This window comes from Tupaia chinensis, unplaced genomic scaffold, assembly GCF_000334495.1.
Source record: "Tupaia chinensis unplaced genomic scaffold, TupChi_1.0 Scaffold144150_1, whole genome shotgun sequence".
NCBI classification, from domain to species: Eukaryota; Metazoa; Chordata; class Mammalia; order Scandentia; family Tupaiidae; genus Tupaia; species Tupaia belangeri.
The window spans coordinates 969,844-978,518 of NW_006204006.1; the positions used below are offsets into that span (position 1 = coordinate 969,844).

The following is an 8,675-nucleotide window of genomic DNA, read 5'->3' on the forward strand; positions in this document are numbered from 1 at the left end:
AGAGAGAGCGAGCTACCAGGTCCAAGACTCACACCATCGTCAGTCGTATGGGAGTCCAGCATCCTTAACCACCATGCCACCTGCTAGCCCCTTCCCAGCTTAATTTAAACACAAAGTTGTCAGGTCAACTGCTAACATCACGGTTAAAGCAGCTGGATCCCACATGGCCAACCTTCTGGTTTGAGCCCCGGACCTGTTGGTGACTTGAAAAACACACCGGGAGATGGGACCAGCAGCTGGCATAGCGGTTATATTGCTGAGCTCCCACATGGCTGACTGCAGTTCGAGTCCTGGACCCGGTGGCTTAGAATTCATTGCAGGCACATGTTTGTGTGTGCCCAGGATCCCAGGAGGAAAATGGAGGAGAAGGGATTATGGTGTGCCCATCCCCCCGGGGAGTGATTTATCATCTTCCCTCTCACTGTCTCTGTCTCTCTCTTTCTTTCTGTGAGCACATGCACCCTAAGGTGAAAACCTCTATAAAAAATTTTTAAAAATTAAAAAGTAAAAAAACACAAAAACACCCAAAGCATGCTGGGTGCACATGTGCCCAAAATCCCAAGGAGAGTGGAGGGGCTGCAGTGTGGCCATCCCTCTGGAGGATGACTTCCCACTTTCACACTCTCTCTTCTTTCTCCAGCAAGCACACATGTGAAACTAAACAAACAAATAAAAAACAAATAAATACCAAATTGTCTTGGTCTCTTCAGGCTACTGTAATAAAATACTCATAAATCAGGTGGCTTATAATAGCAGACTTCTATTTCTCACATGCCTAGAGATCGGGAAGCCCAAGATCAAGCACCAGATTTGGTGTGTGGTGAGTACTGCTCTCTGGTTAATAGATGGTATCTTCTGATAGTATGCGCACAGGGCGGAAGGGGTAAGGGAGCTCTTTGGGCTCTCTTTTTTTTCTTTTTTTTTTTTTTTGGAGAGATTTTTGCCATAGGGCGCATGCGCTCGCCAGACAGACAGAGAGAGACATAGAGACAGAAAGTGAGAAATCACCCCCCAGAGGAGATGGTCACGCCGCAATCCCTTCTCCTCCATTCTCCTCTCGGGATTCTGGGCATGCACGCACATGCGCCCGGCGTGAGTTTTAAGCCACCGGGTCCGGGACTCGAACCGCGGTCGACTACGTGGGAGTCTAGCGACATAGCCATTACACGAACTGCTGGTTCCCAAGACTCCTCCCTAATGACCTAATTACCTCCAAGACCTATTTCTTTCATTTTTTTTTTTTTTTTTTTTAGAGAGATTTTCGCTATTAGAGCATGTGTGCTCGCAGGAGAGACAGAGAGTAAGAAAGTGAGAAATCACTCCCCAGAGGGGATGGCCACACTGCAAGTCCTTCTCCATTCACCTCTCGGGATTTGGGGCACACATATACATGTACCCAACTTGAGTTTCAAGATGCCATGTCCAAGACTCGAACTGCGGTCGGCCATGTGGGAATCCAGTGACATAACCATGACACCATCAGCTGGTTCCAAGACCTACTTCTTAATATTATTACTTGGGCTAGGGCTTCAACACATAGGTTTTGAGGGATGCATTCAGACCATAGCACTTGATATTTTAGCTAGGCCAATTTTGGTGTAAATCTGTGGTTCTTTCCTCTGAACTGTCACTGCTTACTATAAATCACATTAAAGTGGTGTCACATTTTCATTTTTATGTCTTATTACATTCAATATTTACTGTTTTTTTCATGAATTTATTGACTATTAATATTTTTTGTGCTCTCTTTATTCAGTTTTCTGCCAATACTATTAATACAATTTACTTGTAAAACACCATATAAATAACAAAAACTTCCCCTAGAAAGAAGAGCTGGGGGACCAGCAGTTAGCGTAATGGCTGTCGCTGGACTCCCACGTAGTAGACCGCGGTTCGCGTCCCAGACCCGGTGGCTTTAAACTCACACTGGGCGCATGTGCGTGAGTGCCCAAGATTCTGAGAGGAGAATGGAGAAGGGATTGAGGTGTGGCCATCCCCCTCGGGGAGTGATTTCTCGCTTTCTGTCCTCTGTCTCTCTCTGCCTGTCTGGCGAGCGCATGTGCCCTATAGCAAATACCTCTCCAACAAAAACCCCAAAAAAAAAAAAAAAAAAAAGAAGAAGAACTGGTGGCATGATGGCTAAGGTGGCTGGATCCCACATATTTGACTGCATGGTTTGAGTCTCAGACGCGGTGGCTTGAAAATCACGCATGTATGCTTGTGTGCCCAAAATCCCCGAGGAGGAGGTATGCAGTATGACTGTTCTCCGTGGGGGATGCTTTCTCTTGCGCTCTTTTTTCTTTTAGTTTGCTATAGGGCATATGTGCTCGCTGGGGTTGGGAAGGAGAGAGTGAGAGAAAGTGAGAAATCATTCCCCGGGTACAATGGCTGTACTGCGATCCCTTCTTTTTCATTCTCCTCTCGGGATTTTGAGTACGCATGCACACCCACTGGGTGCGGTTTTCAAGTCGCTGAGTCAAGGATTCCAATACTGCAGCTGGCCACCTGGGATCTGGCTGCCTTAACTACCAAGCCATTGACTGGCCTGCTTTCTTACTTTCTATCTCTCTCTCTCCAGCCAGCACATGTGCCCTATAGCAAAATTAAAAATTGAAATAGGGGGCTGGCAGGTGGCACAGTGATTGATGGTTCTAGACTCCCACAAGGCTGACAGTGGTTTGAATCCTGGATCTGACGGCTTGCTTTCTCACTGCCCCCCACTCTGCTCAAATTAAAATAAATAAATAAAGTTCAATAAAATAATTATTAAAAAAAAATGAAACAGAACAAACTTCCCCAGTAGACTCAGCACAGTGACATGTGCTGCTAAGTCACTGCTTAGCAGGCTGGGGCCTCAGGATAGCTGGCTTATTTCCTGGTCTAACCTAAAGACCGGCAGGACAGGGTGTGCCTATAATCACGGGGATTTGAGAGATTGAGGCACAAGGATCCCAACAAGAGACTCCATCGAACAGAACAGAACAGAACAGAACAGAACAGAACAGAACAGAACAGAACAGAACAGAACAATGGCAGGATCAGTCCTGCAGGGCAGTGCTTAAGTGCTGTGCATTTTTAGCCAAATCCCACCTGGCTGACCATAGTTCTTATCCCAGCTCTGGTCATTTGAAAAAAAAATCACGCCAGATGTGGGTCCAACACTTGGCCTAGGGTGAGCCCCCTGCTGGAAGCCTCTCAGGCCGGGGCAGGGACTCCACCTCAGTCCAGACCCGCACACCTGGCCTGCCCACCCTGCGCCCAGGCGGGGCCTCTGGTCTGCCAGCAGCCAGAAGGCACGGCCAGCAGAAAAATAATTTTTCTTCTCCAGAAGGCCAATGTTTATAGCATCAATTTCCTGTCTCTGGTAACGTGACAAAAAAATGCCAGTCTAATTGAAGCCAATGGAGAACTAAAGTTCTTTATAGACCAGAATCTTAGTACTGGAAAAGACATGTGTCCCTGGTGGCCATCCAGCCCTGCACCATGAGCCTGCTCGAGAGGCAGCCCTTATCAAAGACCTTTGGACAGTCTACAGTCAACATCGCACAGCGGCTGGTCATTGATCCGGCCAGGGGCCTGCAGCCTTCAGTAGGGTCTAGTAGGAAGCCCACACACCCCCAACTCTCAGTCTTTCAGAACCCACCTTCTGACTCCTCCCCTTGGTCTGCCGGAAACACTACAGGAAAGGGGAGAAGAATGACAAGGGCCTGCGCCATTCTCCCTGAAGGTCGTGGAGAAGGTGCAGCAGAAAGGAACCACTTCCTACAAAGAGGTGGCAGAGGAGCTGGTCGTGGAGTTTAGCGCCACCGAATCCGCTCACAACCAGAAGAACATCAGTCTCAGCATGAATGAGGTCTTGGACGTACTGTTGGCCATGAACATCTCCAAGGAGAAAAAGATCGGGTGGCATGGTCTGCCCTCCAGCTCAGCCCAGGAGTGCGAGAACTTGGAGGTGGAGAGACAGAGAAGACTTGAAAGAATAAAGCAAAAGCAGTCTCAGCTTCAGGAACTTATCCTGCAGCAAATTGCTTTCAAGAGCCTGGTACAGAGAAACCGCCTGGCGGAGCAGCAGGCCAGCCAGCCACTGCCACCCAACTCCAGCATCCACCTGCCCTTCCTCATCGTCAACACCAGCAAGCACACCGTCATCAACTGCAGCATCTCCAGTGACAAGTTCAAGTACCTGTTTAACTTTGACAACACTTTTGAGATCCACACTGAAGTGCTAAAGCGGATGGGCATGGCCTGCAGGCTGGAATCAGGAAGCTGTTCTGATGAAGACCTTAAAATGGCTAGAAGTTTGGAACGGAAAGCTCTGGAACCGTATGTGACAGAAATGGCTCAGGGACCCATTGGCAGCGTGTTTGTCCCCACAGTGGGTTCCACATCCGATGGCGCAGTGCTTTCTGCCAGTAACGTGACCAATGGTGCAGATGGGATGCTGGCCACCAACTCCAGTGCATCTCAGTCCAGTGGCTCCCTGGTGGAGACCCTGGTGTCAAACGTCTGGAAGGAAGAGGACGACGATTTCAACTAAAACGAGGAGGACTGACTTTCTCTGCTGAAGCAGACTTCCTTCGTTTCAGTTCCGCTTCAGGAAAAATTATTCAGGGAAGAGAAACTTTTTTCCACATTTTTGCCATAGGGTGTTTGTGCTCACTGGGCACACAGAAAGAGACAGAGGAAAAATGAGAAATCACCCACTGGGGGGGGGTTGACCATCCCATAGTCTCTTCTCCGGTCTCCTCTTGGGATCCTGGGCATGCATGTACATGTGCCCAGTGTGTTTTCAAAGCCATGTCGGGGGCTCAAACCATAGAGTTGGTCATGTAGAATCCAGCGCCTTAACCACCATGTCGCCTGTTGGCCCTAAGACACTTTTTTTTTTTTTTGAGAGATTTTCACTGTAGGGCGCGTGCGCTCGCCAGACAGACAGAGACATAGAGACAGAAAGCGAGAAATCACCCCCCAGGGGGGATGGTCACGCCGCAGTCCCTTCTCCTCCATTCTCCTCTCGGGATCTTGGGCACGCATGCACATGTGCCCGGCATGAGTTTTAAGCCACCGGGTCCGGGACGTGAACCACGGTCGACCACGTGGGAGTCCAGCGACATACCCATTACGCTAACTGCTGGTTCCCAAGACACTTTTTTTAATGTGGGGATTTCTGTTTCATTTTGGCTTACTCCCAAGAAGATACCGGTAAGCTTTTGAATTTCGACATGCACCTCCGATAAGCAAAGATTGCTTCCCGAAGGACTATGAGATGCGCTGTGGATGTGTGTTTGCTGCCGGTGTGCTAATGCAGAGCCTTTATTTACATGTTAGGATTTCATGCTTTCATTTTCCATTTTTTCTCCCAAATTCAGTTCGGTTTTGTCCCTTAATAATTCTTGCTGAGCGTTCTAAAGAAATTGTCCTTCTCTCACACCGATAAAAAGAAAATGCTCTCCTGCTGTGGATGGCGACATTGATGCCATGTCTGTAGCATGTTGGTGCCGTGTGTTGCAGGACAGCGAGGCTCTGTGACACATTTCCGTTTGTTAAATCATGCGATGCCCAAAGAACCAAGTCATAGCAAAGCTCAACTTTTGAACATTAAGCGCCATGAGTTTTTTTAACGTAGGACTTTATTTTCCTTCCATTTTATTGACGCCTGTGATTCCATCAAGTTTACTCACTTTTTCTCTATGTCACAGCAAATTGCAAAGTACTGTGTGTGCCTCTTGTTTGGTAGAAGTTTACTGGCACTTCGGTGTCGCTCTGGAGCTGTCTGGAGTGCTCGGAATGTTTACTGCTTATGGTAACATTCAGCCAATTTCTTACAGTCAGTATTTGGAAACTTTTTTATTCTATGGTGGTGTACATACTTATACATCTCTCATTTAAAGATACTGAAACAAATGCGGTATTTGTTTAATAAGCATCTTCCTATAATCTATTAAAAAGTTGAAATTAAATACAGAGAATGTTTTTTAGCTCAAAATTAGTCAATCCTTTTTTTTTTTTTTTTTTTGCCTTAGGGTGCATGTGCTCGCGTGAGAGAGAAACAGACAGACAGTGAGAGGGAAAATTAGAAGTCACCCCTACAGAGGGGATGGCCACGCCACAATCTCTTCTTCATTCTCCTTCTGGGATTTTGGGCATGATACACACATGCTGGCATGAATTTCAAGCCACCAGGTCCAGGATGTGAGCCACGGTCGGCCATGTGGGAGTCCAGTGCCTTAACCACCACATCACCTGCTGGCCCCAGTCAATCCTTTTTAATAGTTCTTTAAAAAAAAAAAAAGAATTATGTTATTTAACTTTATTTATTTATTTTAATTGGACCAGAGAAGGACAGAATGAAAGAGAGAGAGAGAGAGTGTGAAAGCGAGCCACCAGGTCCAGGACTCAGACCATGGTCAGTCACATGGGAGTCCAGTACCCTTAACCACCATGCCACCTGCCAGGGCCCTCTTTTATTTTATTTTATTTTTTTAGAGTTTTAGCCTTAGGGTGCATGCTGTCATCAGAGAGAGAGAGAGAGAGACAGAGAGAGAGAGAAATAGACAATGAGAGAGAAAGTGAGAAATCTCCGCCCGGGGTATGCGCACACACATGCCTGGCATGATTTTCAAGCCACTGGGTCCGGAACTTGAACTGTAGTCAGCCATATGGGAGTCCACTGACGTAACTGCTATGCCATCTTCTCACCCCCTTTTATAGTTTTTGTGTTTTTTTTTTTTATTAAAGAATTTTTCTTTTTGAGACCAGCAGTTGGCATGATTGCTATGTTGTTGGACTCCCATGTAGTTGACCGTGGTTCGAGTCCCAGACTCAGTGGCTTAAACTCATGCCGGGCACATGTGCGTGCATGCCCAAGATCCTGAGAGGAGAATGGAGGAGAAGGGATTGCGGCGTGGCCACCCCCGCTGGGGGGTAATTTCTCACTTTCTGTCTCTCTGTCTCTGTCTGTCTGGTGAGTGCACATGCCCTATAGCAAAACAAAACAAACAAACAATTGTATGTAGTTGTATACACACACACACACACACATTTATTTTTCTGTTGTGTTTTATGTTTTGCTCTTGTGTTTAAAAAGATTTCCCTCTGGGGCCAGCAGGTGGCGTGGGGTTAAGGTGCTAGACTCCCACATGGGCAACTGTGGTTTGAGTCCTGGACCTGGTGGTTTGAAAATCATGCCCAGCATGGGTGTGCACATACCTAAGACCCCGAGAGGAGAATAGCATAGCAGGGATTGTGGCATGGCCATATCCTCTGGAGGGTGATTTCTCACTTTTCTGTCTCTGTCTCTCTCTGGTGAGTACACATGCCCTATGGCAAAAGGCTGGAAAAAAAAAGTGTAACACATGAAGTTATGTATAGTACATAGTACTTAAAGATTGGGACCAGCAGTTAGCATAATGGCTATGTTGCTGGACTTCCATGTAGTCGACCGCGGTTCAAGTCCCAGACCCTGTGGCTTAAACTCACGCTGGGCATGTGTGCGTGCGTGCCCAAGATCCTGAGAGAAGAATGGAGGAGAAGGGATTGTGGCATGGCCATCACCCTGGGGGTTTCTCACGTTCTGTCACTCTGTGTCTCTCCAGTGAGTGCACACGCCCTATAGCAAAAATCTCTCAAACACACACACACACACACCCCTAAAAAAAACCCCAGAAAATAACACATGTTATGTATGTAAGAAAGTTGGAATCCTTGTACATTGGTGGTAGTAATGTAAGAGGTACAGCATCTTTGGAGGACCATCTGGAGGTTCCTCAGAAAGTTAAGATAGTTATTATTTGACCCAGAGAACGCATTCCAAGAAATATATCAAGAAACTGAAAGCTAGAGTCCAAAAAAGGCAGTACACAGAATATTCCTAGCAGACCATTAAAAATAGCCAACCCAGATGTCCATCAACGGATGAATGAATAAACAAAACGTGCTGTATCCATACAATTGAATATTATTTGTCCATAAAAGAATGAAGAACTGAAGTATGCTACAATGTGGTTGAACCTCAGTAACATGCTCAGTGAAAGCCGCCAGCCAGATGAGGCCAGATACTGTGTGATGGGTTGAGGGGGGCAGAGGGTCTAAGGAGAGGAAGGGGCCTAGGGAGCTAAGGGATCTGGGGCCAGATGAGGGGGACTGAGAAGGGCTGAAGGTCAGAGGTGTCTAAAGGGGTTGGGGGACTCTGGGGACTGAGGGAGGCTGAAGAGGGAGAGGGGGCTGAGGAGGCTGAAGGGGTTTGAAGGGCTCAGGTGTTCTGAGGCTGAAGGGCTGAGAGCTGGGCGTCCCCTCGCTGGACACCTACACCTGGCACCTAACAGGGGCAGCTAGTGGCTGGGATAGCCTCAGGCAGCACACAGGTGCCAGCTGTGCCCAGCTCTGGGGAGACGATCAGGAACCCCCACTCTTCCCCAATGACCAGGACCCTGTGGGGAGGGGGGGAGGAAGGGAGACAGATGGAGCTGGGGCCCTGTGGGTCTGGCACCCCACAGCTGACTGTGCCCCCAGGCCTTCTCTTCATATTTGGGGGACCCCAGAGCGTGTGAACAGGGGGCGCTGGGTAGCCAGGAGACACCCCCCAGGCAGGGCGGATGGACGGCACGAGGAGCTGGCACAGACCGGCATCTCTACTCGCGGACTCGGCGGGCCAGGCTCAGCTGCCGGGCCAGAGG

General features: G+C 48.1%; 1 pseudogene; it reads left to right on the plus strand.

Moving 5' to 3' along the window:
* Window positions 1–3,379: 3,379 nt before the first annotated feature.
* LOC102475218 (transcription factor Dp-1 pseudogene) lies at window positions 3,380–4,552 on the plus strand (annotated as a pseudogene).
* The last annotated feature ends 4,123 nt before the right edge of the window (window positions 4,553–8,675 follow it).